Source organism: Chiloscyllium punctatum, chromosome 47 (assembly GCF_047496795.1).
Source record: "Chiloscyllium punctatum isolate Juve2018m chromosome 47, sChiPun1.3, whole genome shotgun sequence".
NCBI classification, from domain to species: Eukaryota; Metazoa; Chordata; class Chondrichthyes; order Orectolobiformes; family Hemiscylliidae; genus Chiloscyllium; species Chiloscyllium punctatum.
Genome location: NC_092785.1, coordinates 50,858,343 through 50,884,126, shown reverse-complemented (window position 1 = coordinate 50,884,126; position 25,784 = coordinate 50,858,343). Strand labels below are relative to the sequence as shown.

Below are 25,784 nucleotides of genomic sequence, written 5' to 3'. Positions count from 1 at the left end.
ATGGATAGGGTGAATGCATTCAGTCTTTTTCCCAGGGTTGAAGAATTGAGGACGAGAGGGCAGCAGTTTAAGGTTAGAGGGAAAAGAATAAAAGGGAACGTTAGTAGCAACTTTTTTACACAGATGCTGATTCTCATACGGAATGAGCTGTCAGTGGAAGTGGCTGAGGCAGGTACATTAACAACATTTAAGAGGCATTTGGACAAATACATGGGTAGGAAAGGATTAGAAGGATATGGGGCATGGGCAGGGAAATGGGGTTGCCATGGATGGACATTATGGTTGCCAGGGATCAGTCTGGCTCCTAGGGCCTCTCTCTGTGCTGTAGGACTCTATGACTCTATAACTGACTCTGCTGTAGAACAAGGTCGGGCAAAATCCAAGGGAGCGAAAATAGGAGGAGAGCCGCTAGTTGGGGGCATAGACAGGTGTTACTGTAGCTGCGTCCGAGACTCCAGGCTGGGGTGTTGTATCCCTGGTGCCTGGGTCAAGGACATTTCTGAGCATTTGCATGAAATTCTGAATTGGGAGAATGGGAGGCCAGAGGTCATGGTGCACATTGCTACCAACGACACGGGTAGAAAGAGGGATGAGATCCTGAGCAGTAAGCACAGGAAGTAGGGAACGATTGAAAAGCAGGACCTTGAGGGTAGTAATCACTGCGTTACCACCAGTCCCATGTGCTTGTGAGATAAGGAATTGAAAGATAGCAGAGATGAATGCATGGCTGAAGAGCTGGTACAGTGGGTGTTTCAGGATCTTGGATCATTGGAACCTCTTCTGGAGCAGGGGTGACCTGAACTAGAGGGGAACCGATATCCTCACAGGGAGACTCACTCCAGCTACATGTGATGGTTTAAACTAGAATGGCAAGGGCATGAGAACCACAGTAGCAGGGCAGCACGTTGGGGGGCTGGGGATGAGGAAGGAAGGAAAGAAGGAAGATGTAAACGAGTCAATCAGAAAAGGAATACAGAGAAATGAACACCATAGTACGAATGGGCTGAAGTGTGTTAATTTCAACACAAGGAGCAACGTAGCTAAGGTAGATAAACTCAGATCCGATATTGTGGCCATTCCAGAAATTTGGTTGGGAGAAGCACAGAACTGGCTGCTCAACACTTCAGGGTTTCATTGTTTCAGAATGAGCCTGGCCAGGTGACTGACCTTTTAGTGGGAGACCATTTTGGAAACAGTGATCACAACTTAAGTTTTTTTTAAGGTAGCTACGAATAAGGATACGGACAGGACCCTGAGGGATGTTTCTAAATTATGGGATTGAAACTGATGTCAGTATTAGACAGGAGCTAGGCAGTGTTAACTGGGAGCAGCTGTCATCAGACAATGCCACATTGGGCACGTGGGAGTTCAGTAAAGGCTTTCTGATCGGAGTTCATGACCAGCATGTTTCAGGAGGGAGGAGAAATAAGGTTGGCAATGTAAGGGCGCCTTGGATAACGAGGGAGGCTGGGAATTTAGTCAGAAGGGAGAAAAAAACAAACCTATGCAAATTTTGGGAAGCTAGAATTGGCATGGCATGTGAGAAATGTTTAAAACAAAAGCTCAAAGGAACACAAACAGGGAATGAGCAGAGTAAGGAGGAGCCATGCCCTTCGCAAGTAGGGTTAAAGTGAATCCCAAATCGGTCTGGAGATAATTACCCACAAGAGGATATGAACATGGATCGTTACAGCACAGTCCAGGCCTTTTGGCCCCTCAGTGTTGCACCGACCTGTGAAAATAATCTGATGCCTATCTAACCGACACCCTTCCAATATTACCCATATGGATGTCCAATGCCCATTTAAATGCCCTTTGCGTCGGTGATTCTACTACTGTTGCAGGCAGGCGTTCCACGTGCCTACTGCTCTCTGAGTGAAGACAGTACCCCTAATATCTGTCCTTAATCTATCCCCCCTCAGTTTAAAGCTGTGTCCTCTCATGTTAGCCTTCACCATTCGTGGAAAAGATAGCTACCCGATCTAACCCTCTGATTATCTTATAGATCTCAGTTAAGGCACCTCTCGACCACCTTCTCTCCAACTAAAACAGCCTCCATTCCCTCAGCCTTTCCTTGTAAGACCTTCCTTTCATACCAGGCCATATCCCAGTAAATCTCCTCTGAACCCTTTCCACAGCTTCCACATAACTAGGAAGAAGGTCAGGCCAGTCAAGTCTAAAGGAAGGAACTTGTGCTTGAAGTCACTGGAAGTGGGCGAGATCCTAAATAATTACTTTGTATCGGCATTCACCCAGGAAAAGGATATAGAGGATACTGAGATTTGTGTGGAGCAGGCTAATGTGCTCAGGCAATTTTGAGGTCGAGAAAAAAGCGTTGGATTTCTTGAAGAGCATTAACGTGGATTAATCCCGAGGGCCAGATGGTAACTACCCCAGGTTATTGAGAGAGGCAAGACAGGAGATTTTTGGGGCCCTGGCCAAGATTTTTGAGTCCTCGCTAGCCACTGGAAAGGTCGTAGAGGACTGGTGTTCCTCTCTTCAAGAAGGGAAATAGGGACAATCCAGGAAATTATAGCCCGGTGAGTCTCATCTCAGTGGTTGGGAAGCTTTGGACAGAATTCTTATGGATAGGATTTATGCGCATTTGGGAAAGAATGGCCTAATTAGGGACAATCAGCGCAGCGTCATGAGATGCACAGGGTTAACGGTCAAAATGTTCGACCCAGAGCTGAAATATCTTTACTATGGAACATGCATTTAAGGTGAAAGAGGGAGAGCTCAAAGGAGATGTGAGGGCTAATATGTTTTCCTCAGAGAGTGGTAGGAATCTGGAACATGCTGCCAGGGATGGTATAGGAGGCAGATATGAGAGGGGTGTTGAAGGGGTTTTTGGGTAAGCATGTGGATATGCAAGGATGTGGAACAAAGATAGGCAGAAAGGATGAGTTTAATTTGGTGTCACATTCAGCACAACATTATGGGCTGAAGGGCCCGTTCCTGTGCTGTACTTTGTTGTGTTTCTTTTGTTACAACATGACGGTGAACCCCTCTGTTAATTAAACCAAACACCCAGAAAAGTTCACCTCACCACGTAATCTGTTAAAGTCTGAGTGACAGAAAACTCACAAATTCCACTATTTAAAGAAAATAGCATCAAATTATTTTTAACTTGAAAAGTGAATATTAAACAACTAATCATAAATCTAAGCTCCCTTTTTCTCTTCACTGTTTATTATCTGCCTCCAGCTATATAACAATATGTTATTTCAATAAGACACTTATTAAAATTACATCAACTTAATTTCAAAACTACATAGCGGCTCTTGTCTTTTGTGTCTTTCTTCGTCTGTCTGAGGATCTCCCTGGGCCGTTGTCTTCTTTTATTCTGAGTATGTTTCATATGAAAATGTACCCTTTGATTGAGAGACTTTCCTAATTTCTTGGCGAGCAAGATGTTAACTCTCCCAGACAGCAGTTACTCTCTGACAAATTTTTAAAATGTCTGCATTTTATTTGCCCCCAACAGATCATCTCATTGGCTTGATGCTGGCAAAACAATAAATACAAATTCGATTGGGTTTTGGAATCTTGGGGTATAATTTAAACTGATAGATTAAATTTGAATTATTGTCAAAACAGCAACCAACTCAGGTCTATATTTCACAGTCAAATGTTACATTTGTTTGCTTTCCCAGTGCACTCTGGGATTGCTGGCCAGTCATATACGGTACACAGGTAGTTATAAGCTCTCAGTTCAGAAGAGTGTTCTCTCCCTCTTAAAGATACAGTACACACCTTCAACTTTATAACACTTTGAGCATTATCTTATCAGCAAGTTCATTTATTAAAGTGACAAGCAGCAGATTGTTTACATGACGTTTTTGGCTTCACATTTCAATTTCAACATAGAACAATGGCTTGTGTTTGTGAGAAGATCATGTTGCTGTGTGCAACAGACTATCACTAATAAGATTATGCTCCCGATAACACAGATTTCCTTTGTCTGTAAATTCTGCATGAAGTGATTTGAACACCTGGAAAGGGATTTGGTTTTCCAATGTGATTTCCATCAATGCACTTATTGGAACCTCAGGCAGACAGACGGACACAGATGGTTGCAAATTTGTTTTCCTCACTGAAGGAAGCACACATTGCCATCAGAGTGTTTGTAACAGAGGGGCACCGGCTTATTCCTGGTTCTGGAGATTGTTGACTAAGTGGGTGAGATTCAGAGATCCTGTACTGCATGTGATAAGAGGTGTTTTCATTGAACTGGACATTATGACCAAAGAGATTGGCAGGATTGATGTTGGCAGCTGTCTGTGCTGATAGGAATCTAGAACAATGGGTCACAGTCTCCGAAATGGAGAGCAGCCTGAGTGACTGAGATAAGGAGAAATGACTTCACTCAAACACCCGGGAATCTGTGATCATTTCCACTTCAAGAACGGAATCACTGACTACATTCCAGAGAATAATTTGCAATGTTTGCAATACAAAGTGGATCAAAAGATGTTGCAGAAACTGGGTGAGTTCTGAAAAGTTAACGATGATGCTACTAAAATGAACACAAATGCTGTGGCTGCTGAAAATTTGAAACAGACTGGCAGGTAATGTAGAGAGAGAGAAGCAGAGTTAATGTTTTCCATTTGATAAGATTAGATTATTTACAGTATGGAAACAGGCCCTTCGTCCCAACAAGTCCACACTGACCCATCGAAGCGCAACCCACCCAGACCCATTCTCCTACATCTAACACGACAGCTAATTCAGCATGGCCAATTCAGCTAACCTGCACATCTTTGTGACTGTGGGAAGAAACCTGAGCACCTGGAGGAAACCCATGCAGACACAGGGAGAATGTGCAAACTCCACCCAGTCAGTCGCCTGAGGCGGGAAATGAACCCGGGTCTCTGGCACTGTGAGGCAGCAGTGCTAACCACTGTGCCACCGTGCTGCCTACAAACTTTTAATCAGAACAAAAAATGTTATTAAGCTGCAGTCAGGCTCCTGGGGCTTAATGGTATCGTCTGTCTGTGTTGCTAAAGGTTTTTTTGGGAGAAACAATCCTCTCATTTGCTTGACTGTGGCGCTGTGATTGTGCTATTGAAACAGCAAGGACTATTTTTCTATGTCTCATTGATGTCTGGGTGTAAATTAGGGTCCGTTGTTCATCGCTGACTCTGGAGGTAGTTCTGATACGTGGGAATATTCAATTTAAAATGTTGATCTTGCAAAACAGGAATATTTTCTCCCAGACAGGGAATCAGACGTCCATTACTGATCCTCACTGACCATGACAGGACTCAAACCGAGAGATTTATTTTTGTGACTGACACAGTCAGATGTGGTATACACTAGCTCACACAGTCCTGTCCTTCCACACACCCCAGTTTCTGGACTCTGAATCAGAGGATCTCGATGGAGAAACACTTCCAGCCATTGGGACAATTCAGGACATACCCACTATACACATTCTCCCTCAGGCTGGATCCCTGAAAGGTGGTCTGTCAGGATCATAATGGATATTTCTTTAATATTTGCTCAGTGAATTCCTAGAACAGAGAGATTGATTGGAGGCCCAGATTGTCAGCTTGAAGAGTAGTCGCTGCTTTGATGTAGGGAATGGAAGGGTATCATTTGGATTGTTCATTTCACCCATTTGTAGAGGAGGCTATAGCTTTCATTTGTGAGTGGGAGCTTGAGAGAAGCTGATTGATCGTGGTTGTGGGGATGTTTACACAAACTTTCAGGAACGGATTAATACACCAGAGGAATGTGTCAGTGTTTCCAGGGGGATCCGAGGTGGGGGGAATGTGTCAATGTGTACAGGGGGCTCTCAGGGGCTGGGTGGGATGTACATCAATTTACAGAGGGCTCCTGTCCCCCCCACCCACTCCCAACCGCGTCCAACGGTGCTCCCATCAACCACATCTGACACCATCCCCCCAACCCCGCCCCCACAACGCCGTACCCCCAACCCCGTGCAACGACGTCCCCGCCCAACCCCGTGTAACGCCATTCGCCACAACCCCGTTCCCCCAACTCCGTACCCGCCTAAACCCGTTTCCCCCCCCAACCCCGTGCAACACTCCCCCCAACCCCGTTCCCCCAACACCGTGCAACGCCAGTCCCCCAACCCTGTGCAAACCCATTCCCCCCAACCCCGTACCAGTCCAACCCCGTGCAACGCCGTTCCTGCCCAAACCCATTCCCACAACCCCGTGCAACCCCACTCAACCCCGTCCCCAACCCTGTGCAATGCCCCTCCCCCAACTGTGTTCCCTCAACCTCGTGCAACGCCGTCCCCCAACCCGTGCAATGCCGTCCCCAACCCAAACCTGTTTCCCCTCAACCCCGTCCCCCCAACCCCGTGCAACACCGTTCCCCCTAACCCAGAGTAAAGCTGTCCCCCCAACCGTGTCCCCCCACCCAGTGCAATGCCGTTCCCTCCCCAAACCAGTCCCACGCCATTTTCCCCCAACCCCGTGCAACACCGTTCCCTCCCAAAACCGTTCCCCAAACCCATTCAACACCGTCCCCCCAACCCCGAGCAACGCCGTTCCTCCCCACCCCATGTAGCACCGTCCCCCCAACCCCGTGCAACGCGATTCCTCCAACCCCGTGCAACGCGATTCCTCCAACCCCGTGCAACGCGGGTTCCCCCCCAACCCCGTGCAACGCGGGTTCCCCCCCAACCCCGTGCAACGCGGTTCCCCCCCAACCCCGTGCAACGCGGTTCCCCCCCAACCCCGTGCAACGCCATTCGTGTGTGTGAGAGAATCCCAGAGTGTGTGTGTGTGTGTGTGTTTCCCAGAGTGTGTGAGAGAGAGCCAATCCCAGAGTGTGTGTGAGTGGGACGGAATTCCAGAGTATGCGTGCGAGTTTCCCAGAGCGTGTGTTGAGAGAGGGAATCCCAGCGCGTGTGTCAGACTTGGAATCCCAGAGAGTCCCAGAGTGTGTGAGAGAGAGTGAATACCAGAGTATGAATGAGAGAATCCCAAAGTATGCGTGCGAGTTTCCCAGAGTGTGTATGTGAGAGGGAATGCCAGAGTGAGTGTTGAGAGAGGGAATCCCAGAGTGTGTGCGGGTTTCCACTAGTGTGTGAGAGAGATGGAGTCCCAGAGAGTCCCAGAGTGTGTGTGTGAGAGAACCCCAGAGTGTGTGTGAGAGTCGAATCCCAGAGTGTGTGCGAGTTGCACAGAGTGTTTATGAGAGAGAGAATCCCAGAGTGTGTGTGAGAGAGGGCATCCCAGAGAGTCCCAGAGTGTGTGTGTGTGAGAGAATCCCAGAGTGTGTGTGTGTGAGAGAATCCCAGAGAGTTCCAGAGTGTGTGTGAGAGATGGAATCCACGAGTATGTGTGTGAGAGGGAGGCCCAGGGTGTGTGTGTGTGTGTGTGAGAGAGGGAGTCCCAGAGAGTGTGTGATAGAGGGAATCCAAGAGTGTATGAATCCGAGGGAGAGAGAAAATCTGAGGGAGTCCCAGCGCGCGTGAGAGCGTGGGAGTCCCAGCGCGCGTGAGAGCGTGGGAGTCCCAGCGCGCCCCAGTGTGTAAGAGAGAGAGCCAATCCCAGCACGCCCCAGAGTATGTGAGAGGGAGAGCCAATCCCAGCGCGCCCCAGAGTATGTGAGAGGGAGAGCCAATCCCAGTGAGCCCCAGAGTATGTGAGAGGGAGAGCCAATCCCAGCGAGCCCCAGAGTATGTGAGAGGGAGTCCCCGAGTGTGTGGGAGAGAAGGAATCCCAGAGAGTCCCAGAGTGTGTATCAGAGAATCCCAGAGTGTGTGTGAGAGAGGAAATCCCAGAGTGTGTGTGAGAGAATCCCAGAGTGTGCGTGAGAGAGGGCATCCCAGAGAATCCCAGAGTGTGTTTGTGTGCGAGAATCTGAGTGTGTGTGTGTGTGTGAGAGGGAATCCCAGAGAGTCACCGAGAGTGTGTGATAGAGGGAATCCAAGAGTGTGTGTGAGAGAGAGAGAATCCGAGAGAGTCCCAGAGTGTGTGAGAGAGAGGGAATCCCAGATGTGTGTGTGTGAGTGGGAATCCCAGCGTGTGTGTGTGTGTGTGAGTGGGAATCCCAGCGTGTGTGTGTGTGTGAGTGGGAATCCCAGCGTGTGTGTGTGTGTGTGAGTGGGAATCCCAGTGTGTGTGTGAGTGGCAATCCCAGGGTGTGTGTGTGTGTGTGTGTGTGTGTGTGTGTGAGAGAGTGGGAATCCCAGCGTGTGTGTGAGTGGGAATCCCAGCGTGTGTGTGTGTGTGTGTGTGTGTGTGTGTGTGTGTGTGAGAGAGAGTGGGAATCCCAGCGTGTGTGTGTGAGTGCGAATCCCAGTGTGTGTGTGTGTGAGAGTGGGAATCCCAGCATGTGCGTGTGTGTGTGTGTGAGTGGGAATCCCAGCGTGTGTGTGTGTGTGAGTGGGAATCCCAGGGTGTGTGTGAGTGGGAATCCCAGGGTGTGTGTGAGTGGGAATCCCAGGGTGTGTGTGTGTGTGTGTGTGTGTGTGTGTGTGAGTGGGAATCCCAGTGTGTGTGAGTGGGAATCCCAGTGTGTGTGAGTGGGAATCCCAGTGTGTGTGTGTGTGTGTGTGTGTGTGTGTGTGAGAGAGTGGGAATCCCAGTGTGTGTGTGTGTGTGAGAGTGGGAATCCCAGTGTGTGTGTGTGTGAGAGAGTGGGAATCCCAGCGTGTGTGTGTGTGTGTGTGTGTGTGTGTGTGTGTGTGTGTGTGTGTGTGTGTGTGTGTGAGAGTGGGAATCCCAGCGTGTGTGTGTGTGTGAGTGGGAATCCCAGTGTGTGTGTGAGTGGGAATCCCAGTGTGTGTGTGAGTGGGAATCCCAGTGTGTGTGTGAGTGGGAATCCCAGTGTGTGTGAGTGGGAATCCCAGTGTGTGTGAGTGGGAATCCCAGCGTGTGTGTGTGTGTGTGTGTGTGTGTGTGTGTGAGAGTGGGAATCCCAGTGTGTGTGTGTGAGAGTGGGAATCCCAGCGTGTGTGTGTGTGTGTGTGTGTGTGTGTGTGTGTGTGTGAGTGGGAATCCCAGCGTGTGTGTGTGTGTGAGTGGGAATCCCAGTGTGTGTGTGTGTGTGTGTGAGTGGGAATCCCAGCGTGTGTGTGTGTGTGTGTGAGTGGGAATCCCAGCGTGTGTGTGTGTGTGTGAGTGGGAATCCCAGCGTGTGTGTATGTGTGTGAGTGGGAATCCCAGCGTGTGTGTGTGTGTGTGTGTGTGTGTGTGTGTGAGAGTGGGAATCCCAGCGTGTGTGTGTGTGTGTGTGTGTGTGTGTGTGTGTGAGAGAGTGGGAATCCCAGTGTGTGTGTGTGTGGGAATCCCAGTGTGTGTGTGAGTGGGAATCCCAGCGTGTGTGTATGTGTGAGTGGGAATCCCAGCGTGTGTGTGTGTGAGTGGGAATCCCAGCGTGTCCCAGAGTGTAAGAGAGAGAGCCAATCCCAGAGTTTGTGATAGAGGGAATCCCAGTGTGTGTGTGTGTGTGTGTTTCCCAGAGTGTGTGTGACAGAGGGAATCCCAGATGTTGTGAGAGGGGGAATCCTAGAGAGTCCCAGCGAGTGTGTGAGAGAGGCAATCTCAGCGAGTGTGTGAGAGAGGGAATCCCAGAGAGTGTGTGAGAGAGAGAGGGAATCCCAGAGAGTCCCAGAATGTGTGTGTGAGCGGGTCCCAGAGTGTGTGAGAGAGAGGGAATCCCAGAGTATGAATGAGAGAATCCCAAAGTATGCATGCAAGTTTCCCAGAGTGTGTGTTAGAGAGGGAATCCCAGAGAGTCCCAGAGTGTGTATGAGAGAATCCCAGAGTGTGTGTGAGACTTTGCCGAGTGTGTGTAAGAGATGGAATCCCAGAGTGTGTGAGAAAGATGTAATCCCAGAGTGTGTGTGAGAGAGGAAACCCCAGAGTGTGTGTGAGAGTGGGAATCCCAGAGAGTCCCAGAGTGTGTGTGAGAGTGGGAATCCCAGAGAGTCCCAGAGTGTGTGTGAGAGAGGGAATCCCAGAGTGTGTAAGGAAATCCCACAGTGAGTAAGAGAGAGTCCCAGAGTAAGTGAGAGAGTCCCAGAAGCCTATGGTGTGTAAGGGAATCCCAAATGTAAGAGAGATTCCCTGAGTGTGCCAGAGTATGCGAGAGAATTCCAGTGTGTGTAAGAGAATCACAGTGTCCCAGAGTGTGTCTGTGAGTGTCCCAGATTGTGTGTGAGAGAGAGAGGGGATCCCAGAGGGTCCCAGAGTGTGTGTGAGAGTGGGAATCCCAGAGGGTGTCTGAGAGAGGGAATCCCAGATTGTGTGTGAGAGAGGGAATTCCAGCGAGTCCCTGTGTGTGAGAGGGAATCCCAGAGTATGTGTGAGAGTGTCCCAGAGTGGGAATCCCAGAGTGTGTGAGAGAGAGGGAATCCCAGAGTGTGTGTGTGAGAGGGAATTCCAGAGAGTTCCAGGTTGTGCGTGAGAGAGAGGGTATCCCAGAGTGTGTGTGATTGAGGGAATCCAAGAGTGTGTGTGAGACAGAGAGAGAATCCGAGAGAGTGGGAATCCCAGAGTGTGTGAGAGAGGAAACCCCAGAGTGTGTGTGTGAGAGAGGGCATCCCAGAGTGTGTGTGAGGGAGGGCATCCCAGAGTGTGTGTGTGAGAGAGGGCATCCCAGAGAGCCCCAGAGTGTGTGTGAGAGAGGGCATCCCAGAGTGTGTGTGTGAGAGAGGGCATCCCAGAGTGTGTGTGAGGGAGGGCATCCCAGAGTGTGTGTGTGAGAGAGGGCATCCCAGAGAGCCCCAGAGTGTGTGTGAGAGAGGGCATCCCAGAGTGTGTGTGACAGAGGGCACCCCAGAGTGTGTGTGTGAGAGAGGGAATCCCAGAGAGCCCCAGAGTGTGTGTGAGAGAGGGCACCCCAGAGTGTGTGTGTGAGAGAGGGCATTCCAGAGAGCCCCAGAGTGTGTGAGAGGGAGGGAATCCCAGAGTGTGTGTGTGAGAGCGAATCCCAGAGAGCCCCAGAGTGTGTGTGAGAGAGGGCACCCCAGAGTGTGTGTGTGAGAGAGGGAATCCCAGAGTGTGTGTGTGAGACAGGGCACCCCAGAGTGTTTGTGTGAGAGAGGGAATCCCAGAGTGTGTGTGAGGGAGGGCATCCCAGAGTGTGTGTGAGGGAGGGCATCCCAGAGTGTGTGTGAGAGAGGGCACCCCAGAGAGCCCGAGAGTGTGTGTGTGAGAGCGAATCCCAGAGAGCCCCAGAGTGTGTGTGAGAGAGGGCATCCCAGAGTGTGTGTGAGAGAGGGCATCCCAGAGAGCCCGAGAGTGTGTGTGAGGGAGGGCATCCCAGAGTGTGTGTGTGAGGGAGGGCATCCCAGAGTGTGTGTGTGTGTGTGTGAGGGAGGGCATCCCAGAGTGTGTGTGTGTGTGAGGGAGGGCATCCCAGAGTGTGTGTGTGTGTGTGTGAGGGAGGGCATCCCAGAGTGTGTGTGTGTGTGTGAGGGAGGGCATCCCAGAGTGTGTGTGTGTGTGAGGGAGGGCATCCCAGAGTGTGTGTGTGTGTGAGGGAGGGCATCCCAGAGTGTGTGTGTGTGTGAGGGAGGGCATCCCAGAGTGTGTGTGTGTGTGAGGGAGGGCATCCCAGAGTGTGTGTGTGTGTGAGGGAGGGCATCCCAGAGTGTGTGTGTGTGTGAGGGAGGGCATCCCAGAGTGTGTGTGTGTGTGAGGGAGGGCATCCCAGAGTGTGTGTGTGTGTGAGGGAGGGCATCCCAGAGTGTGTGTGTGTGTGAGGGAGGGCATCCCAGAGTGTGTGTGTGTGTGAGGGAGGGCATCCCAGAGTGTGTGTGTGTGTGTGAGGGAGGGCATCCCAGAGTGTGTGTGTGTGTGAGGGAGGGCATCCCAGAGTGTGTGTGTGTGTGAGGGAGGGCATCCCAGAGAGCCCCAGAGTGTGTGTGAGGGAGGGCATCCCAGAGAGCCCCAGAGTGTGTGTGAGGGAGGGCATCCCAGAGAGCCCCAGAGTGTGTGTGAGGGAGGGCATCCCAGAGAGCCCCAGAGTGTGTGTGAGGGCGGGCACCCCAGGGAGTGTGTGTGTGAGGGCGGGCACCCCAGGGAGTGTGTGTGTGAGGGCGGGCACCCCAGGGAGTGTGTGTGTGAGGGCGGGCACCCCAGGGAGTGTGTGTGTGAGGGCGGGCACCCCAGGGAGTGTGTTGTGATAGAAGGAATCCCCGAGTGTATGTGAGAGGGAATCCCAGAGAGTCCCCGAGAGTGTGTGCTAGAGGGAATCCAAGAGTGTGTGTGAGCGAGAGAGGATCCGAGAGAGTCCCAGATTGTGTGAGAGAGTGGGAATTCCAGTGTGTGTGCGAGTTTCCCAGAGTGTGTGTGAGAGAGGGAATCCCTGAGTGTGTGTGTGAGAGAATCCCAAAGTGTGTGAGATAGGGAATCCCATAGTATGTGAGAGAGACGGAATCCCAAAGTGTGTGTGAGAGAGGGAATCCCAAAGAGACCCAGATTGTGTTTGAGAGAATCCCAGACTGTGTGAGAGAGAGGGAATGCCAGAGTGTGTGCGTGAGCGAATCCCAGAGTATGAATGAGAGAATCCCAAGGTGTGTGTGTGAGTTTTCCAGAGTGTGTATGTGAGAGGGAATGCCAGAGTGAGTGTTGAGAGAGGGAATGCCAGAGTGAGTGTTGAGAGAGGGAATGCCAGAGAATGTGTGAGAGAGAGGGAATCCCAGAGAGTGTGAGAGAGAGAGGGAATCCCAGAGAGTGTGTGAGAGAGAGGGAATCCCAGAGTGCATGTGTGATAGTGAATCCCAGAGCGTGTGAGAGAGGGCAAATCCCAGAGCGTGTGAGAGAGAGGGAATCCCAGAGAGTCCCAGAGTGTGGGTAAGAGTGGAAATCCCAGAGTGTTTGAGGGAATTCCCAGAGTGTGTGAGAGAAACCCAGGGTGTTTGGACGAGGGTCCTAGCATCCCAGATTGTGTAAGGGAATCCCAGAGAGTCCCAGAATGTGAGAGAGGGAATTCCAGAGTGTGTGTGTGTGTGTGTGTGTGTGTGTGTGTGTGTGTGAGAGAGAGAGAGAGAATCCCAGAGTGTGTGTGTGGGTTTCCCAGAGTGTGTTTGAGAAAGGGGATCCCAGAGTGTGTGTGAGCTGAAGGGAATCTCAGAGTCCCTGAGTGTGTGTGAGAGTGGGAATCCCAAAGTGTGAGAGAAAGTTAGAATCCCTGAGTGTGTGTGAGAGAGTGGAAATCCCAGAGTGTGTGAGAGCGGGAATCCCAGAGTGTGAGAGAGAATCCCAGAGCGTGTAAGGGAATCCCACACTGAGTAAGAGAGAGTCCCAGAGTAAGTGAGAGAGTCCCAGAAGCCTATGGTGTGTAAGGGAATCCCAAATGTAAGAGAGATTCCCTGAGTGTGCCAGAGTGTGCGAGAGAATTCCAGTGTGTGTAAGAGAATCACAGTGTCCCAGAGTGTGTCTTTGAGTGTCCCAGATTGTGTGTGAGAGAGAGAGGGGATCCCAGAGGGTCCCAGAGTGTGTGTGAGAGTGGGATTCCCAGAGGGTGTCTGAGAGAGGTAATCCCAGATTGTGCGTGAGAGAGGGAATTCCAGCGAGTCCCTGTGTGTGAGAGGGAATCCCAGAGTATGTGAGAGTGTCCCAGAGTGGGAATCCCAGAGTGTGTGAGAGAGAGGGAATTCCAGAGAGTTCCAGGTTGTGTGTGTGAGTTTTCCAGAGTATGTGTGAGAGAGGGAATCCCAGAGAGTCCCAGAGTGTGTGTGTGAGCGAATCCCAGACTCTGTGAGTGCCGGAATCCCAGAGTGTGTATGCGAGTTTCACATAGTGTGTGTGAGAGAGACTGAATCCCAGACAGTGTGTGAGAGAGGGAATCCCAGAGTGTTTGTGAGAGAGGTAGTCCCAGGGTGTGTGGGAGAGAGGGCATCCCACAGAATCCAGGAGTGTGTTTGTGTGTGAGAGAATCCCAGAATGTGTGTGTGAGAGAATCCCAGAATGTGTGTGTGAGAGGCAATCTCAGAGACCCCCAGAGTGTGTGTGAGAGAGGGAATCCCAGAGAGTGTGTGAGAGAGGGAATCCCAGAGAGTGTGTGAGAGAGGGATTCCCAGAGGGTGTGTGTGAGAGAGGGAATCCCAGAGCATGTGAGAGAAAGGGAATCCCAGAGTATGAATGAGAGAATCCCAAAGTATGCGTGTGAGTTTCCCAGAGTGTGTATGTGAGAGGGAATTCCAGAGAGTCCCCGAGAGTGTGTGATAGAGGGACTCCAAGGGTGTGTGTAAGCGAGAGAGAATCCGGGAGAGTCCCAGATTGTGTGAGAGAGTGGGAATTCCAGTGTGTGTGCGAGTTTCCCAGAGTGTGTGTGAGAGAGGGAATCCCTGAGTGTGTGAGAGAGACGGAATCCCAGAGTGCGTGTGAGAGAGGGAATCCCAGAGAGTCCCAGAGTGTGTATGAGAGAATACCAGCATGTGTGTGAGAGTGGGAATCCCAGAATGTGTGTGAGAGAGCAGAAATCCCAAATTGTGTGTGAGAGGGAATCCCAGACTGTGTGTGAGAGTCGGAATCCCAAAGTGTGTATGAGAGGGGGAATCCCAGAGTATGAATGGGAGAATCCCAAGGCGTGTGTGCGAGTTTCCCAGAGTGTGTATGTGAGAGGGAATGCCAGAGTGAGTGTGAGAGAGAGGGAATCCCTGGGTGTGCGTGAGAGAGGGAATCCCCGGGTGTGCGTGAGAGAGGGAATCCCCGGGTGTGCGTGAGAGAGGGAATCCCCGGGTGTGCGTGAGAGGGGGCATCCCCGAGTGAGCGTGAGAGGGGGCATCCCCGAGTGTGCGTGAGATTATTCCAGAGTGTGTGAGAGAGGGGGAATCCCAGAGTGTGTGAGAGAGAGAGAGAATCCAAGAGAGTCCGAGTGTGTGTGAGAGAGGGAATCCCAGAGTGTGTGTGAGAGAGGGAATCCCAGAGTGTGTGTGAGAGAGGGAATCCCAGAGTGTGTGTGAGATGGCAAATCCCAGAGTGTGTGTGAGAGAGGGAACCCCAAAGTGTGTGTGAGAGAGAGGGAGTCCCAGAGTGTGGGTAAGAGTGGCAATCCCAGAAGGTTTGAGGGAATTCCCAGAGTGTGTGAGAGAAACCCAGGGTGTGTGGGCGAGGGTCCTAGCATCCCAGATTGTGTAAGGGAATGCCAGAGAGTCCCAGAATGTGAGAGAGGGAATTCCAGTGTGTGTGTGTGTGAGAGAAAGAATCCCAGAGTGTGTGTGTGGGTTTCCCAGAGTGTGTTTGAGAGAGGGGATCCCAGAGAGTGTGTGAGCTGAAGGGAATCTCAGAGTCCCTGAGTGTGTGTGAGAGTGGGAATCCCAAAGTGAGAGAGAAAGTTAGAATCCCAGAGTGTGTGTGTGAGTTTCCCAGTGTGTTTGTGAGAGAGGGCATCCACAGAGTGTGTGTGTGAGAGGGCATCCCAGAATGTGTGTGAGAGAGGGAATCCCAGAGTGTGTGTCAGAGTGGAAATCCCAGTGTGTGTGAGAGCGGGAATCCCAGAGTGTGTAAGGAAATCCCACAGTGAGTAAGAGAGAGTCCCAGAGTAAGTGAGAGAGTCCCAGAAGCCTATGGTGTGTAAGGGTTTCCCAAATGTAAGAGAGATTCCCTGAGTGTGCCAGAGTTTGCGAGAGAATTCCAGTGTGTGTAAGAGAATCACAGTGTCCCAGAGTGTGTCTGTGAGAGTCCCAGAGTGTGTGTGAGAGAGTCAATCCCAGAGTGTGTGAGAGAAAAGGAATCCCAGATAGTCCCAGAGTGTGTGTGTAGGGAATCCCAGACATCCCAGAGTGTGTGTGAGAGAGGGAGTCCCAGATAGTCCCAGAGTGTGTGTGAGAGAGGGAATCCCAGAGTGTGTGTGAGAGAGGGAGTCCCAGAGTGTGTGTGAGAGAGGGAATCCCAGAGTGTGTGTGTGAGAGAGGGAATCCCAGATAGTCCCAGAGTGTGTGTGAGAGAGGGAGTCCCAGAGTGTGTGTGAGAGAGGGAGTCCCAGAGTGTGTGTGAGAGAGGGAGTCCCAGACAGTCCCAGAGTGTGTGTGTGTGAGAGGGAATCTCAGAGAGTCCGTGCGTGAGTGTGAGAGTATCCCAGAGAGTCCGTGCGTGAGTGTGAGAGTATCCCAGAGTGAATGTGTTTGTTTCCCAGAGTGTGTGTGAGAGAGGGAATTGCAGAGTGCGTTTGAGTGAGGGAATCCCAGAGTGTGTGGGAGAGAAGGAATCCCAGAGTGCGTTTGAGTGAGGGAATCCCAGAGTGTGTGGGAGAGAAGGTGTCCCAGAGTGCGTGTGTGAGAGAATCCCAAAGTGTGTGAGAGAGGGAATCCCAGAGTATGAATTAGAGAATCCCAAAGTTTGTGTGCGAGTTTCCCAGAGTGTGTATGTGAGAGGGGATGCCAGAGTGAGTGTTGAAAGAGGGAATCCCAGAATGTGTGTGTGTGAGAGAGGGAATCCCAGAGTGTGTGAGTGAGAGAGAGAATCCCAGAGAGTCCCAGTGTGTGTGTGTGTGTGTGTGTGTGAGAGGGAATCCTAGAGTGCGTGAGAGAGAGCCAATCCTAGAGTGTGTGTGAGAGAGGGCATCCCTGAGAGTCCCAGAGTGTGTGGGATAGAGGGAGTCCCAGAGTGGGAATCGCAGAGTGTGTGTTTGTGAGGGAATCCCAGATTGTGTGTGTTTGTGAGAATCCCAGACTGTGTTTGATAGTGAATCCCAGAGTGTGTGTGAGGGAGGGAATCCCAGAGAGTCCGAGCGTGTGTGTGAGAGAATCCCAGAGTGTGTGTGTGAGTTTCCCTGATTGTGAGAGGGGCGAGCCCCAGAGTGTGTAAGAGAGGGAATCCCAGAGTGTGTGAGAGAGACGGAATCCCCAAGAGTCCCAGAGTGTGTGTGAGAGAGGGAATCCCAGGGTGCGTGTGAGAGAGGGAATCCCAGGGTGCGTGTGAGAGAGGGAATCCCAGGGTGCGTGTGAGAGAGAGCCAATCCCACAGTGTCTGTGAGAGAGGGCATCCCTGAGAGTACCATAGTGTGTGAGAGAGAATCCCAGAGTGTGTGTGTGTGTTTCCCAGCGTGTGTGAGAGAGAGGGTGTCCCCGAGTGTGGGGGAGAGAAGGAATCCCAGAGTGTGTGTGTGAGAGAGGGAATCCCAGAGTGTGAGAGAGTGGGAATCCCAGAGAGTCCCAGAGTGTGTGTGTGAGAGAGGGAATCCCAGAGAGTGTGTGAGAGAGGGAATCCCAGAGAGTGTGTGAGAGAGGGCATCCGTGAGAGTCCCAGAGTGTGTGTGTGTGTTTCCCAGAGTGTGTGAGAGAGAGGGAATCCCACAGTGTGTTTGAGAGAGGATGTCCCCGAGTGTCGGGGAAAGAAGGAATCCCAGAGTGTGTGTGTGAGAGGGAATCCCAGATAGTCCCAGAGTGTGTGTGTGTGTGTGTGTGTGTGAGAGAGAGGGAATCCTAGAGTGCGTGAGAGAGAGCCAATCCCAGAGTGTGTGTGTGAGAGGGCATCCCTGAGAGTCCCAGAATATTTGTGAGAGAATCCCAGAGTGTGTGTGTGAGAGAGGGAATCCCAGAGTGTGTGAGAGAGGGAATCCCAGGGTGAGAGTGAGAGATGGGATCTGAGTGTGTTTGCGAGTTTCCCAGAGTCTTTATGAGAGAGGGAATCCCCGCGAGTGCGTGAGAGAGGGAATCCCAGAGAGTGTGGGAGAGAGGGCATCCCTGAGAGTCCCAGAGTGTTTGTGAGAGAAACCCAGAGTGTGTGTCTGAGAGAATCCCAAAGTGTGTGAGAGAGGGAATCCCAGAGTGTGTGAGTGAGTGGGAATCCCAGAGAGTGTGTGTGAGAGAGGGAATCCCAGAGAGTGTGTGAGAGAGAGAATCCCAGAGAGCCAATCCCAGAGTGTGCGTGTGAGAGGGCATCCCAGAGTGTGTGTGGAGAGGGAATCCCAGAGTGTGTGAAAGAGAGGGAATCCCAGAGTGTGTGAGAGAGAGGGAATCCCCGAGTGTGTTTGAGAGAGGGAATCCCAGAGAGTCCCAGAGTATGTGTGTGAGATAGAGGGAATCCCAGAGAGTCCAAGTGTGTGTGTGTGTGTGTGAGAGAGAGAGGGAATCCCAGAGAATCCCAGAGAGTGTGTGTGTGTTTGAGAGGGAATCCTAAAGTGTGTGTGTGAGAGAGAGAGAATCCGAGAGAGTCCCAGATTGTGTGAGAGAGTGGGAATTCCAGTGTGTTTGCGAGTTTCCCTGAGTGTGTGTGAGAGAGGGAATCCATGAGTGTGTGTGAGAGAGGGAATCCATGAGTGTGTGTGAGAGAGGGAATCCCAGAGAGTGTGAGAGTGAGGGAATCCCAGAGAGTGTGTGAGTGAGGGAGTCCCAGAGAGTGTGTGAGTGAGGGAGTCCCAGAGAGTGTGTGAGTGAGGGAGTCCCAGAGAGTGTGTGAGTGAGGGAGTCCCAGAGAGTGTGTGAGTGAGGGAGTCCCAGAGAGTGTGTGAGTGAGGGAGTCCCAGAGAGTGTGTGAGTGAGGGAGTCCCAGAGAGTGTGTGAGTGAGGGAGTCCCAGAGAGTGTGTGAGTGAGGGAGTCCCAGAGAGTGTGTGAGTGAGGGAGTCCCAGAGAGTGTGTGAGAGAGGGAGTCCCAGAGAGTGTGTGAGAGAGGGAGTCCCAGAGAGTGTGTGAGAGAGGGAGTCCCAGAGAGTGTGTGAGAGAGGGAGTCCCAGAGAGTGTGTGAGAGAGGGAGTCCCAGAGAGTGTGTGAGAGAGGGAGTCCCAGAGAGTGTGTGAGAGAGGGAGTCCCAGAGAGTCCGTGAGAGAGGGAGTCCCAGAGAGTGTGTGAGAGAGGGAGTCCCAGAGAGTGTGTGAGAGAGGGAGTCCCAGAGAGTGTGTGAGAGAGGGAGTCCCAGAGAGTGTGTGAGAGAGGGAGTCCCAGAGAGTGTGTGAGAGAGGGAGTCCCAGAGAGTGTGTGAGAGAGGGAGTCCCAGAGAGTGTGTGAGAGAGGGAGTCCCAGAGAGTGTGTGAGAGAGGGAGTCCCAGAGAGTCCGTGAGAGAGGGAGTCCCAGAGAGTCCGTGCGTGAGAGTTGGAATCCCAGAGTGTGTGTGCGAGTTTCACAGAGCGTTTATTAGAGAGGGAATCCCAGAGAGTCCCAGGGTGTGTGTGAGAGAGGGAATCCCAGGGTGTGTGAGGGAGAGGGAATCCCATAGTGTGTGTGAGAGAGGGCGTCCCAGAGTGTGTGTGAGGAAATCCCAGAGTGTGTGTGACAGAATTCCAGAGTTTGTGTGAGAGAGGGCAATTCCCAGAGTGTGTGAGAGAGAGAGAATCCCAGAGAGTCCCACATTGTGTGTGAGAGAGGGAATCCCAGAGTGTGTGTGTGAGAGAGAGAGAATCCGAGAGAGTCCCAGATTGTGTGAGAGAGTGGGAATTCCAGTGTGTGTGCGAATTTCCCAGGAGTGTGTGTGAGAGAGGGAATCCATGAGTGTGTGTGAGAGAGGGAATCCATGAGTGTGTGTGAGAGAGGGAATCCCAGAGAGTGTGAGAGTGAGGGAATCCCAGAGAGTGTGAGAGTGAGGGAGTCCCAGAGAGTGTGTGAGTGAGGGAGTCCCAGAGAGTGTGTGAGTGAGGGAGTCCCAGAGAGTGTGTGAGTGAGGGAGTCCCAGAGAGTGTGTGAGTGAGGGAGTCCCAGAGAGTGTGTGAGTGAGGGAGTCCCAGAGAGTGTGTGAGTGAGGGAGTCCCAGAGAGTGTGTGAGTGAGGGAGTCCCAGAGAGTGTGTGAGTGAGGGAGTCCCAGAGAGTGTGTGAGTGAGGGAGTCCCAGAGAGTGTGTGAGTGAGGGAGTCCCAGAGAGTGTGTGAGAGAGGGAGTCCCAGAGAGTGTGTGAGAGAGGGAGTCCCAGAGAGTGTGTGAGAGAGGGAGTCCCAGAGAGTGTGTGAGAGAGGGAGTCCCAGAGAGTGTGTGAGAGAGGGAGTCCCAGAGAGTGTGTGAGAGAGGGAGTCCCAGAGAGTGTGTGAGAGAGGGAGTCCCAGAGAGTGTGTGAGAGAGGGAGTCCCAGAGAGTGTGTGAGAGAGGGAGTCCCAGAGAGTGTGTGAGAGAGGGAGTCCCAGAGAGTGTGTGAGAGAGGGAGTCCCAGAGAGTGTGTGAGAGAGGGAGTCCCAGAGAGTCCGTGCGTGAGAGTTGGAATCCCAGAGTGTGTGTGCGAGTTTCACAGAGCGTTTATTAGAGAGGGAATCCCAGAGAGTCCCAGGGTGTGTGTGAGAGAGGGAATCCCAGGGTGTGTGAGGGAGAGGGAATCCCATAGTGTGTGTGAGAGAGGGCGTCCCAGAGTGTGTGTGAGGAAATCCCAGAGTGTGTGTGACAGAATTCCAGAGTTTGTGTGAGAGAGGGCAATTCCCAGAGTGTGTGAGAGAGAGAGAATCCCAGAGAGTCCCACATTGTGTGTGAGAGAGGGAATCCCAGAGTGTGTGTGTGAGAGAGAGAGAATCCGAGAGAGTCCCAGATTGTGTGAGAGAGTGGGAATTCCAGTGTGTGTGCGAATTTCCCAGGAGTGTGTGTGAGAGAGGGAATCCCAGAGTGTGTGTGAGGGAATCCCAGAGTTTGTGTGAGAGAGGGGGAATCCCAGAGTGTGTGAGAGAGAGAGAATCCCAGAGTGTGAATGAGAGAATCCCAGAGTGTGTGTGCGAGTTTCCCAGAGTGTGTGAGAGAGAGGGAATCCCCGAGTGTGTTTGAGAGAGGGAATCCCAGAGAGTCCCAGAGAGTGTGTGTGTGTGAGAGAGGGAATCCCAGAGTGTGTGTGTGAGAGAGAGGGAATCCCAGAGTGTGTGTGTGAGAGAGGGAATCCCAGAGTGTGTGTGAGAGAGGGAATCCCAGAGTGTGTGTGAGAGATGGAATCCCAGAGTGTGTGTGAAAGTGGGAATCCCAGAGAGTCCCAGATTGTGTGTGAGAGTGTGTGTGAGAGGGAGAATCCCAGAGTGAGAGTGAGAGATGGAATCTCAGAGTGTGTTTGCGTGTTTCCCAGAGTCTTTATGAGACAGGGAATCCCAGAGAGTGTGTGAGAGAGGGCATCCCTGAGAGTCCCAGAGTGTTTGTGAGAGAATCCCAGAGTGTGTGTCTGAGAGAATCCCAGAGTGTGTGTGAGAGAGGGAATCCCAGAGTGTGTGAGAGAGATGGAATCCCAGAGAGTCCCAGATTGTGTGTCATAGTGTGTGTGAGAGAGGGAATCCCAGAGTGAGTTTGAGAGATGGAATCCCAGAGTGTGTTTGCGAGTTTCCCAGAGTCTGTGTGAGAGAGGGAATCCCAGAGAGTCCCAGATTGTGTGTGAGAGAATCCTGGCGTGAGTGTGAGAGTGGGAATCCCAGAGTGTGTGAGAGAAAAGGAATCCCAGATAGTCCCAGAGTGTGTGTGTGAGAGAATCCCAGACTCTGTGTGAGAGTTGGAATCCCAGAGTGTGTGTGCGAGTTTCACAGAGTGTTTGTGAGAGATGGAGTCCCAGGGTGTGTGTGAGAGAGGGAATCCCAGAGTGTGTGTAAGAGAGGGAATGCCAGATTATGTTTGAGATTCGGAATCCCAGAGTATGAATGAGAGAATCCCAAAGTATGCATGCGAGTTTCCCAGAGTGTGTATGTCAGTGGGAATGCCAGAGTGAGTGTGTGAGAGAGGGAATCCCAGAGCGTGCGTGAGAGAGGCAATCCCAGAGCGTGTGTCAGACTGGGAATCCCAGAGAGGCCCAGAGTGTGTGTGAGAGAGGGAATCCCAGAGTGTGTGTGTGAGAGAGAGAGAATCCGAGAGAGTCCCAGATTGTGTGAGAGAGTGGGAATTCCAGTGTGTGTGCGAGTTTCCCAGGAGTGTGTGTGAGAGAGGGAATCCCAGAGTGTGTGTGAGAGAATCCCAGAGTTTGTGTGAGAGAGGGGGAATCCCAGAGTGTTTGAGAGAGAGAGAATCCCTGAGTGTGTTTGAGAGAGGGAATCCCAGAGTGTGTAAGGAAATCCCAGTGTGTCCCCGAGTGTGTTAGGGATTCCTAGAGTGTGTGAGAGAATCCCAGAGAGTCCCAGAGCTTGTAAGGGAATCCCACAGTGAGTAAGAGAGAGTCCCAAAGTAAGTGAGAGTCCCAGAAGCCTATGGTGTGTAAGGGAATCCCAAATGTTAGAGAGATTCCCTGAGTGTGCCAGAGTGTGCGAGAGAATTCCAGTGTGTGTAAGAGAATCACAGTGTCCCAGAGTGTGTCTGTGAGTGTCCCAGACTGTGTGTGAGAGAGTCCCAGAATGTGTGTGAGAGAGAGAATCCCAGAGTGATGGTGAGAGAGAGAGGGGATCCCAGAGTGTGTGTGAGAGTGGGAATCCCAGCTTGTGCGTGAGAGAGGGAATTCCAGAGTGTGAGTGAGGGTGGGAATCCCAGAGAGTCCAGAGTGTGTGTGAGAGAGGGAATCCTAGAGTGTGTGTGAGAGAGGGCATCCCATAGTGTGTGATAGAGAGGGATTGCCAGAGAGTGTGTGATAGAGAGGGAATGCCAGAGAGTGTATGAGAGAGGGAATCCTAGAGTGTGTGAGAGAGAGCCAATCCCAGAGTGTGTGTGAGAGAGGGCATCCCTGAGAGTTCCAGAGTGTTTGTGAGAGGATCCCAGAGTGTGTGTGTGTGTGTGTGAGTTTCCCAGAGTGTGTGGGCAAGAGGGCATCCCAGAGAATCCAGGAGTGTGTTTGTGTGTGAGAGGGAATCCCAGAGTTGTGTGTGAGAGAGGGAATCCGAGGGAGTCCCAGAGTGTGTGTGTGTGTGTGTGAGAGAGGGAATCCCAGAGTGTGTGTGTGACAGAGGGAATCCCAGAGTGTGTGTGTGACAGAGGGAATCCCAGAGAGTCCCAGTGTGTGTGTGTGTGTGTGTGAGTTTCCCAGAGCGCGTGTGAGAGACCCAATCCCAGAGTGTGTTTGAGAGAGGGAATCCCAGAGTGTGTGTGAGAGAATCCCAGAATGTGTGAGAGAGAGGGAATCCCAGAGAGTCCCAGATTGTGTGTGAGAGTATCCCGGCGTGAGTGTGAGAGTGGGAATCCCAGAGTGTGTGTGCGAGTTTCACTGAGTGTTTGTGAGAGAGGGAGTGCCAGGGTGTGTCTGAGAGAGGGCATCCCAGTGTGTGTGTGTGTGTGTGTGTGTGTGTGTGTGTGTGTGTGTGTGTGTGTGAGAGGGAATCCCAGAGTTTGTGTGTGAGAGAGAGAGAGAGAATCCGAGAGAGTCCCTGATTGTGTGAGAGAGAATCCCAGTGTATGTGCGAGTTTCGCAGAGTGTGTGTGTGAGAGAGGGAATCCCAGAGTGAGTGTGAGAGGATCTTTGTGTGTGTGTTTCCCAGAGTGTGTGTGTGTGAGAGAGAATCCCAGAGTGTGTGTGAGAGAGGGAATCCCAGAGTATGAATGAGAGAATCCCAAAGGGTGTGCGCGAGTTTCCCAGAATGTGTATGTGAGAGGGAATGCTAGAGTGAGTGTTGAGAGAGGGAATCCCAGAGTGTCCCAGAATGTATGGGATAGAGGGAATCCCAGAGAGTCCCAGAGTGGGAATCGCAGAGTGTGTGTTTGTGAGGGAATCCCAGATTGTGTGTGTTTGTGAGAATCCCAGACTGTGTTTGATAGTGAATCCCGTATTGTGTGTGAGGGAGGGAATCCCAGAGAGTCCGAGCGTGTGTGTGTGTGAGTTTCCCAGATTGTGTGTGAGAGGGGCGAGTCCCAGAGTGTGTGAGAGAGACGGAATCCCCAAGAGTCCCAGATTGTGTGTGAGAGAATCCCAGAGTGCGTGTGAGAGAGTGAATGCCAGAGTGTGTGTGAAAGAGGCAATCCCAGTGTGTGTGTGTGTGTGTGTGAGAGAGAGAGAGAGAATACCAGAGTGGGAATCCCAGAGAGGGGAATCCCAGAGTGTGTGAAATAGGGGGAATCCCAGAGTGTGTGAGGGAGTCCCAGAGTGTGAGAGAGAACCCAGAGTATCCCAGAGTGTGGAACGAAATCCCAGTGAGTGAGAGAGAGTCCCAGAGTGAGTGAGAAAGTCCCAGAGTCCCATGGTGTGTAAGGGAATCCCCGAATGTAAGAGAGATTCCCAGAGTGTGCGAGAGAATCCTAGTGAGTGTAAGAGAATCACAGTGTGCCAGAGTGTGTGGGAGAGAGTCCCAGTCTTCCAGATTGCATAAGGGAATCCCAGAGAGTCCCAGAGTGTGTGAGAGCATCCCAGCATGTCCCAGAGTGTGTTAAGGATTCCTAGAGTGTGTGACAGAATCCAAGAAAGTCCCAAAGTGTGTGAGTGAATCCAGAGAGTGTGAGAGGGAATCCCAGAGTGTGTAACGGAATCCCACAGTGAGTGAGAGAGAGTTCCAGAGTGAGTGCCAGAGTCCCAGAGTCCCATGGTGTTTAAGGATATCCCCAAATGTAAGAGAGATTACCTGAGTGTGCCAGAGTGTGCGAGAGAATTCCAGTGTGTATAAGAGAATCACAGTGTCCCAGAGTGTGTGTGAGTCCCAGAGTGTGTGTGCGCGTGTGAATCTCAGTATCCCAGAGTCAGTGTGAGAATCTGTGTCCCAGAGTGTGTGTGTGTGTGTGGGAGAGAGAGAGAGTCCCAGAGTGTGTGTGAGAGAATGAGAGTCCCTGTGTGTGTGTGTGTGTGTGAGAGAGAGAGAGAGAGAGAGAGAGAGAGAGAGAGAGAGAGAGAGTCCCAGCATGTGTGTGTGTGAGAGAGAGTCCCAGAGTGTGTGTCATTGAGGGAATCCCAGAGTGTGTGAGAATGAGAGTCCCAGAGTGTGTGTGAGAATCAGTGTCCCAGAGTATGTGTAAAATCACAGTGTCCCAGAGTGTGTGTGTGAGAGAATGAGAGTCCCTGTGTGTGTGTGTGTGTGTGTGTGTGTGTGTGTGTGTGTGTGTGTGAGAGAGAGAGAGAGAGAGGGAGAGAGTCCCAGCGTGTGTGTCAGTGAAGGGATACCAGAGTGTGTGTGAGAGAGGGAATCCCAGAGAGTGTGAGAATGAGAGTCCCAGAGTATGTGTGAGAATCAGTGTCCCAGAGTGTGTGTGAGGCCCAGTGTGTATGTGTGTGTGTGTGTGTCCCAGAGTGTGTGTTAATTACAATGTCCCAGAGTGTGAGAGTCCCAGAGTGTGTGTGTGTGTGTGTGTGAGAGAATCCCAGAGTGTGAGAGAATCAGTGTCCCAGAGTGTGTGTGTGTGAGTCCCAGTGTGTGTGTGAGAATCACAGTTTCCCAGAGTGTGTGTGTTAGTCCCAGAGTGTGTGAGAATCAGTGTCCCAGTGTGTGAGTCCCAGAGTGTGTGAGAATCAGTGTCCCAGTGTGTGTGTGTGTTAGTCCCAGAGTGTGTGTGTGTATGAGTCCCAGAGTGTGTGACAATCACAGTGTCCCAGTGTGTGTGTGTGTGTGTGTGTGAGTCCCAGAGTGTGTGACAATCACAGTGTCCCAGAGTGTGTGAGAATCAGTGTCCTAGAGTGAGTGTTGTATGTGAGTCCCAGAGTGAGTGTGTGTGTGTCTGTGTGTGAGAATCTCAGAGTCCCAGAGTCTGTGTGAGAGATTCCCAGAGTGGGAATACTGTGTGGGAATAAACCTGTGTCCTGAGGATGTTCAATACTGTATGTGAATAACCCTGTGCCCTGAGGATGGTCAATACTGTGTGTGAAAGATCCCGTGGCTTGAGGATTGTCAATTCTTTGTGGGAATAATTCTTTTGCCTGCGGATGGTCAATACTGCATGGAAATAATTCTGCAATCTGTAAATGGTCAAGACAATGTGTCCATTAATCCTGTAGCCTTATGCTGGTCAATACTGTGTGTGAATAATCCTGTGGTCTGAGGCTAGGCCGTACTGTGAGTGAATAATCCTGTGGGCTCAGAATGTTGTATATTGTGTGTGAATACTCACATGGTCTGAGGATGGTAAATACT

The 25,784-nt window shown here is 51.6% G+C and overlaps 1 long non-coding RNA gene across 2 annotated transcripts in view; it reads left to right on the top strand.

The window, feature by feature from the left end:
• LOC140468626 (uncharacterized) overlaps window positions 1-25,784 on the top strand; it is a 124,214-nt gene that overhangs the window by 4,695 nt on the left and 93,735 nt on the right. The window lies entirely within an intron of this gene.